The sequence below is a fragment of the Centroberyx gerrardi genome, chromosome 3, assembly GCF_048128805.1.
Source record: "Centroberyx gerrardi isolate f3 chromosome 3, fCenGer3.hap1.cur.20231027, whole genome shotgun sequence".
NCBI lineage: Eukaryota > Metazoa > Chordata > Actinopteri > Beryciformes > Berycidae > Centroberyx > Centroberyx gerrardi.
The window spans coordinates 13,529,067-13,537,419 of NC_135999.1; positions in this window are offsets into that span (position 1 = coordinate 13,529,067).

The window sequence follows — 8,353 nt, forward strand, 5'->3', positions numbered from 1 at the left end:
GATGTTGTTAGTACCCTGTGTGGTCATTCATTAGAAATTACAAGTAATTCATAAAGTAAACCCTCTGAAAAATGCACACATGCCTGCTACTTTTTTTTTTCAACTGAAATGTAGAATTAGCAAGTAAACAGCAATTAGGAGCCCATACTCTGCATATATACAGTATATGTAGTTGCCAGTTTATTCAAAATAACAGGCCACTCTTTTGCTAAATAAAAGAGGCAGACAGGTATTGAGGGATTCAGTAACTGTTTAATTAAACATTAGAATGTGCAGATGTGATCTAAGTGACTTTGAGTGAGTTCCAGTTGGTGTCCACCAGTTCCAGCTTCTCAAAAATGGGTGCTCTCCATGGGTGTCTAGTGTAATGTTGTAGTACTCAAACCAGTCTTGAGACCGCATTTTAAAGGTCCCATATTCTACATCCCATATTCATATTTCCAGTGTATTATTTTATGTCTTGAGGTCCATTTAAAGCTGTTTGTTGTGTCATGTACCAAAAACACTCTGAATCCATTTTTACACGTTCATTTTCCAGAGAAACAAGACCAAGACCAAGAACAGGCTGTTTCTGTTGCTGTGTCTTTAAGGCTCATTAATATTAATGACCACTCTGTTCTGACTGGCTAACCGTTTCGAGAGTGAAACGTGAGACACCACAGCCCGGCAGCGACAGGTAGGGAAAACTCTCCGGTTAATAAACAATGACAACCGTTCAACCGCTTTGAAAAAAAACCCCACTTTATTAGTCTATTATTTCTTATAAAAATGATAATGAGCGAACCTTTGTGACCCCACAAAGTTACAGAAGTCCAATCGGCTCGTTTAGAGGCTCGGTTTTCTAATATGGATTGTGTGGATTTAGTTGGCAACCGTGCGTTTTGATACTTTCACGATGTTTAGATAGCACATCCAACTCCTTTATAATCAAAGAGGTAAGGGAAATCCTGTTTTTCTTCAACATAACCACTACATAGCCTAGTGCATGCCTCAGTTTATGTACACCAATAGTCTTGCATACATGTTGTCATACTGCATCATAATTCCCCTATCTGTGGCTGATGTGACAATTTAACAATCAAATAATCCTAAATTACCACCAATAAACTGTTTGTCTGTTCTGCTTAATTCTAGGATTGCCTTCTGTCATATAGCATTATATCTCCGATTGACCCTTTTCACACTTCCGGGTTCTACGCCGCGGAAGTCGTCACAGATGGGAAACACCACAGCAGTAGCGGCGTTTATCAATGAGAAAAATAGACACACCTCTAGTGTTTTCGTCTTTACTGCGATATCTACCAGATTTTTTAACCAAAGACATTGTTCTATTGGTGGACCAGTGTTCGATCACAGAGAGGACGAAGCTTGACAAAGATACAAGCTTTTTTTTTTTAGAATTACATACAAAGGTAAACGATCTCTTGTCTAGTTACCTAACGTTTGTTAATAATGTTACCGGGTACGCAGGTCGAAGGTAACGTAGCTAGTAAAGTATTCTTCATTCTCTTTCAGTCATATATGTTAGCGTTACAGCATTACATTTTCATGTCAATACCTGCCTGCTGTGGACTACTGCAGACTTAAAATTGGTGAGTGCAATTCATACCTATTTGTAATTCCTTCAGTCTTTTTAAGTAGGCTAGGCCAAATGCAATGTGAATGTTGGAGGTCTAGCCACTGTATTGCCTCCATTTCAGTTTAAAACTCCTCTGTTTTCGCTGAATTGATGAAAAGTGATGTTTGCCGTCTCTTGTTGGTTAATAACTAGTGTCCATGGTGCTGAAAGTCTTTGGCTGTAATGGAGCTTTGGTGGATCTGCTGTAGGGCTGGGCGATAAATCGATTTTATCAATTAATTCGAATTTATGGTTTAGGACGATGTGTAAAAATGAAAATCGAGATTCACTTTAACCTGGGTAAATACGGCATGGATCGCTCTCTGTCAATCAAGCCCCACCGCTTCCCTGAGCTTCCGCAGTTGATTACAACGCCCACCGAGATTTCCCCTCAGACACACACACAGTATCAAGGTGGCAGCACATGCTTCTACAGGTGAGGAGCTCGTTTGGAAGTGGTTCGGTTTTGCAGCGTCCGACGTCGAGCGAAGCACTGTCCGTTGTAAAGTTTGTCTAAAGTCTGTGGCAACTAAAGGTAGCAGCGCGACAAATGTATTCCAGCATCTCCGACAGAGGCAGCAGCTGACTGGGAGAAGTGTGTGGCACTGCGAGATGCACGAGCTAGCAGCAGCCCCCAAATGGCTGCTAAAAAGCAGGTAACATTAGCGGCATCCCATATGACAAGAAGGAGCCCCGGTGGAAAGACATTACAGATGCGCTGGTGTTTCATATGTTTTTCAAACACTTAGTTTGTTTTTAAGAAAAAAAAATCAATTAAAATCGTAAATCGGGTGTAGGTGTGAAAAAATCTGAGATTTTATTTTTAGGCCATATCGCCCAGCCCTAAGCTGCTGATTATTATGTTTGCTGCTTGCATCGACTTGCTTCTACATGTCACATGTGACTAGGGCTGGGTATCGTTCAAAAATTTTCGATACCGGTACCGATACCTTGACTTCAATACCGGTTCCTGAACGATACTTTTTTCAGTACTTTACTCTCTCTGTAATAACAAAAATGTCATTTCAGTTGTAAAAGATAAGTCCAAACTTCTCAATTTCAACATTGTTATTTATTTAGAACATTGTTATTTATTTAGAACATTTTACACACCACACAAAATAAAACCCCTCCCTACCTCCCTCTCCCCTCCCAAACCCGTCCCTACAACCTCCAACCTGTCACAGTCTGTCACCACCAGGGCATAGCGTGAGAACGCTGTTGTGTGTGTCTCGGAGGAAGCACATGTGATATCCTTCCCAAGATCTAGGAGTCGTAACAGCGAGGTTAACAATGAACGCGGTCACTGCCCTGTGGCACTCACTGACTCTCTGGCAGGGTAACGACATCTTCTGCGCCAGGGTGAAGGGTGTAACCTCTGCGGCTCTCACTGTGACATGAGGGCGGGTTGAGAGTGGGACAGGGTGACCTGTCAATGAAAGCAAGAGTGTAAACAACACGACTCACGAGCTGATGATAATGATAACGCTAGTAAAAATGCTAAGCTGTCAGCCAAGACAATGAAAAAAGCCCAGTTATCTCCAACAACAACTTATCCAACTAGCTAATTAATTACCTGAACATGTCGATGAAGTTGTCGATGCCTCACTTGAAGTTTCGTCGTCCATGGAGGGTTCAACTTCTTCGGCGCTGGCTGCAGGCTAACGTTAGCTGCGGCTGCTGCGGGGGACTTGGCTTTCAGGCTATCAAATACGGTAGGCTACACTCTTCAGCTTTTAGAAATATTTTGTGTTTGACCAGGCATTTCCTCAGGTTAGACGTGTTGCCATGGCCAGCTTTGCATTTCGCATCACAAATATTGCAGCGAGCGTTGTCTGCGTCAAGTTTTGAAAAGTGTAACCACACTTGGGACCGCTTTCGGCTCGCCATTGCCCTGACAACAATCAACAAGCTGCAGGGGTGACGTAATCTCGCTCTTGTAGTCTCGCTCTCGTAGTCTTGCTCTCTCTCTTTCTCTCTACTCTCTCACCCAGATGTGCTCTCAGGTACCGAAATTTGGCACCGATTGATTTTACGTGAATCGGTACTTGGTAGTACCGACGTAATTCGGTCGGTGCCATAAAAGTATCGAAGTTCGGTACCCAGCCCTGCATGTGACTTTAATCTTCTCCCTGTAGTATGTCTATCTTACTTGTATAAAGTTAATGTCGGAGTATTGTGGTTGTCATTCCACAACTTGATGAACTGGTAGGTAGTCAAGTGAGTTCACTTCTGTTAAATGTGGACAACGAATCTTTAATTAATTAATACCCCAACGTTGCTGCAACGTAGCAGCAATTAACAATGTTATGGCCTAATGGTAGTTTAACATAAGGTTAGATTAGATTATATTAGAAAAAAAATACGCTAGACTGCGTTAGCTAACGTTTGCCCTGGCTATATTTAGAACATTAGGGAGTGAACTCTTTGCCTCCACAGGTTAACTCAGCTATTCCTGGCTACAAAGTTACCAGGCTGCTTGATAACAAAATATTGTGTGTATCAGAATCAGATTTATTTTCGCCAGGTACATTTTCACATACTAGGAATTTGACTTGGTGAGGTTGGTGCAGTGCAATATACAGACATTTAGACAGACAAACAAGCAGCAATCAAGCTTTACAAATTGAATTTAAATATCAAATGTCAGAGACAAATAAGAAAAGAAAGAAGAGATTCCTGAAAATATATACAGTATACACAATTAGGGATGTCAATGGTTAACCGTTAATCGGTTAACCACCGAGAATATTTTTGACCGGTTACACATGTCGGTCTATAGGTTAATTTGCATACACCAGTGTTGCCAACTTGGCGACTTTGTTGCTAGACTTAGCGACTTTTCAGACCCCCCTGGCGACTTTATTTCTCAAAAGCGACTAGCGACAAATTTGGCGACTTTTTCTGACCATGGGATGCAATGTTAATGTGTTGAATCCCAAAGCATTTGGCAATAAATTGGTTCGGCTGATGCCGGTTTTCTCTACTTGCTTGTCTAATCCAGAGAGGTCTGATGATCACAGCGCTTCCCACAAACAGCGTAGCCCCCCTCCCTCCGCTGAGAGCAGGGACTGTAGGATAGGGTCCACTTGTAATTGCTACCGGCGTACGCCGAAACTGGCCCGGGTGGGCGGAGTCAGCACTTAATATTAAAACGGGCTACGCCGCGGCATGCATAACAAGTGCAGATATTTATATGCAAATAACAGCAAATGGACAGCGCTTCGAAATGTGGTGCCAAAGCTCATCTATCTACTAAAGCAAGGAATCTCTGTCTGTCTGTGAGTCTGTCTGTGAGTCTGTCTGTTGAGGGTTGTGTGTGTGAGTGTGTGTGTCGCATATCTCAAGAACCATTTGTCCGTTGCTGGGGACCAAGGACGTGTCGGATTTGGTGCAATTTGGACACGCGACACGTTGCACTGCACTAGTTGAGTCAATGGAGCGCCAGACTAAAAGGAAAGCGCCACTTTCTTGTATTTCACGTCATTTCGCGTTTTTTCTTAAAAATTAACCGGTTAGTTACCGGTTAATGGGTGTCGGCCTATCGAAAGCAAAATTAACCGAAACTGACATCCCTATACACAATACAATAAATATGTATATTAACGTTATATTGTTACTTAACTGAGAAAGATTAGTTTCTGCTGCTGCAAGTTGTTGAATTAGATAGCACATCCTAGAGGCAAGGGAAACCCAGTTTTACACGATATAGGACCTTTAATGTAACCAATAAAGTTTCCAGTAATTATATATCTTCAAAATATATAAAAACAAGATAACATAAAGTAAACACACCAAGTTACTTAAAGTCACAGTTTGTGCCACATACAGTTTGTTTTATAGTCAGGGCTGCAGCTCAGCAGTGTACTTAAAAAAAACAAAAAAAAATCACTCACAGAAATCCATCAACCAATAAGGCCTTTACCCTTTAATTGTCTGCTAAGCAACAACAATGAGGAATCAAAGCCTTTGAAGATAAAGAGAAGCCATTAAGCTAACACTGCTGCACCAATCATTATCAGGCAAATCCCAGCGACAAGGCTCATCACAGGGGTAAAATAAAGAGCAGATAAGACTAGAGCTAATGATGATTTCCTCCCAGCGTCCAGAATGAAAAGCAAAAAATGGCTGCGATAAAAAAGTCCAAAGAGGTGTCACAGGAGGACTTGAGGGAGCTGACAGAGGCTAATCACCAGGGTTAAAAGCTTTCTGAGAAGACACAACTGAGACAGCCCAATCACTTTTATAGGAATTGTTGTGAATGTTGGTATCTGGATTATATTTTTCTCATAGTAAAAACTGTAATGGACTTGAGGGAAATATCTGGTATCTTCCACTTCATGCCAAGGAAAAGCCAACAGGGTGGAAAAATTTGAAATCATCCTTCTAGAAGCTGTGATGCAAATGAAAAAGAACATTTCCTGCAGTCATTTTTGCTTTTCATAGCATCCTAATAACTAGAGAGCAGTAGTCCCACCACTCTCAAGCAGTTCAAATGAAGGGTGGTTTCTCGAAGAAGCTGTCTCATTTCAATCCCATAACTTTTCTAACCTAGATTGAATTAGCCACACTGATTTATGAATCTGTCAAACTCCACCTCAACAGACGTATTTGTGTGATATAAAGCATAGTTCTCATTTATCAGGCCTATTTAGAGCCTATTTTTAATGAGTTTTGCCGAGATTATTGTCTTTGTTTGTGTTAAATGCAATCTGCTGCCTCAAAGTGACCCTCTAAACAGGGCCAACATGCACAAAACACAATTACTTTCTAACAAAGGATCTATCATCAAAGATTTATAATGGAATCAGGCAAGAAATCAAGAGAATAAGGTCAAGGAACTCAATAATATTAGCCAGTACACACTAGCCTAAATAAAGCAATGTCTTATGTCCCGTAACATGTCATAAAATCCACATACTGTATGTGCACACACGCCCACAAACAAGCATACACATATACATATTTTCAAAGCAGCATATTTTCAATTTCAAAGATTTGAAAGTCTTCTAGTATCCAGCATTCGTGTTATGTTATAATCTCTTTCTACCTACTGGAGAGTAACTCCTAGTGCAAAGTTATTTCCTCACATTCTCAGTTTTGTTAGAGCGGGGGAGAGAGGATCTGACCCTGCTGCGTTGAGTCTCATTCTGCTGAAGCTTTGATCAGGAGACTCACACAGGCGACACAGAAAACACCACCTTACTGGGGGAGTACTGCAGTGCTTGCACAGCAGGAGGGTTGAAAACTCCACAAGTTAAGAAAAATAACAATACTTCATCTGTTCTCACTTTCCCTTAACTTTTGTGCAGCTAAATTTTTTAGACGGATGGTTTATTGTGACACAGAAAGTTTTCTTTAATTGATAACTATTTCAGGCAGGTAAGTACAGTTCTATCTTTTGTCCAATTAACGATGTATGCAATTAGAATATTTCAATTGAGATGTCCCAAACTGTGACAAATCTGGGTTTCGTGGATGTTAAAATTTGATATCTAACAAGCACAGATCCTGTACAGACCCACGGCGTGTGTGTTCAATTCAATTTAATGCACTGACGGTTATCAGTTAAATAATTCCACTAGCGTCACTTAAATACCACAGGTAACAACGTTACCTAACGCTAAAGTTTATAGGGCAACGGAAGATGTGGATGTATGTAAATTAATGGAAGAGAGTGGGGCTCGGTGCAAACTAGTAAAATAAATAGTGACAACCGTCACTCCACTCCTCCGATCTCGCAATGGCTGTAAATAATGTCTGTAACCATTGTAACGTTTACTTCTGACCAATATGGCGGCTACCATTGCCTGTATTTTACTTGTGTATTTTCGGTTTACTTGACACCAGTAACACCAGTAACCAGAGTATCCATAAGATCTTAATAAACCGCCACTGACAGCGGCATCATATTCTTTTTCCACCGTATGGACTTTATACTTTTAACCGCAACATTTGGGCCGGGCCGAGACCACAGAACTGGTAGGAACAACAGCAATGTTGAGGAAACAGACTGGATAGAAAATCTGAGAATGTCTCACAACACTTACCTCCGTCTCTTTCAAATTAACAGTGATAATGTTACGTAACGTAACGAGTGTTGCGCCTTACGTCACGTTGTCCAGTCCGGTTCTGGTACACACTACTCGGACTAACCGAATCTGCTCTCAAATTCAGTACTCAATACCTGAATTTTCATGGAGTTAGTTCGGATGTAGAATGCGGTTTTCTCCTTAATAACCGAACTGTGTGAACTTAACAGGATTAAGCACTCCAATGAGGACTGACAACCGTATTTAGTTGCAGTGTAGTGGCATTTAGCCCATAGGCGAGAGGCTATCTCTTAGTCAAAGACACCCTCTAGAGGCCATCTCACGAGGCGACATCTCACTAAGCGTTACCTGACTGACTGACTGACCTGAATTTGGCTTGTGTGAAAGCATAGATAACGTTTATGCCTAACGTAACAACATGTACAATACCAATTTAACAGAAAGGTCGATAGTACATCCTGCTGTCAATACCTCAGGCTCTTTTACTCTAAAGGTCCAGGAAGGCAGTTAGCCTTGTTTCAAAAACAAAATGCCCTTGACCTTCAGTACTTCTCAAGCCACCACCTCCAGAGAAGCTGCATGACTGACACACAGCACGACTAATATCCTCTCCCTCTGAAAAGGGAAAAGAAAAAATAATAAAATCTCCCATTGTCCTGCTATGTTCAAAAGCTATAACCTA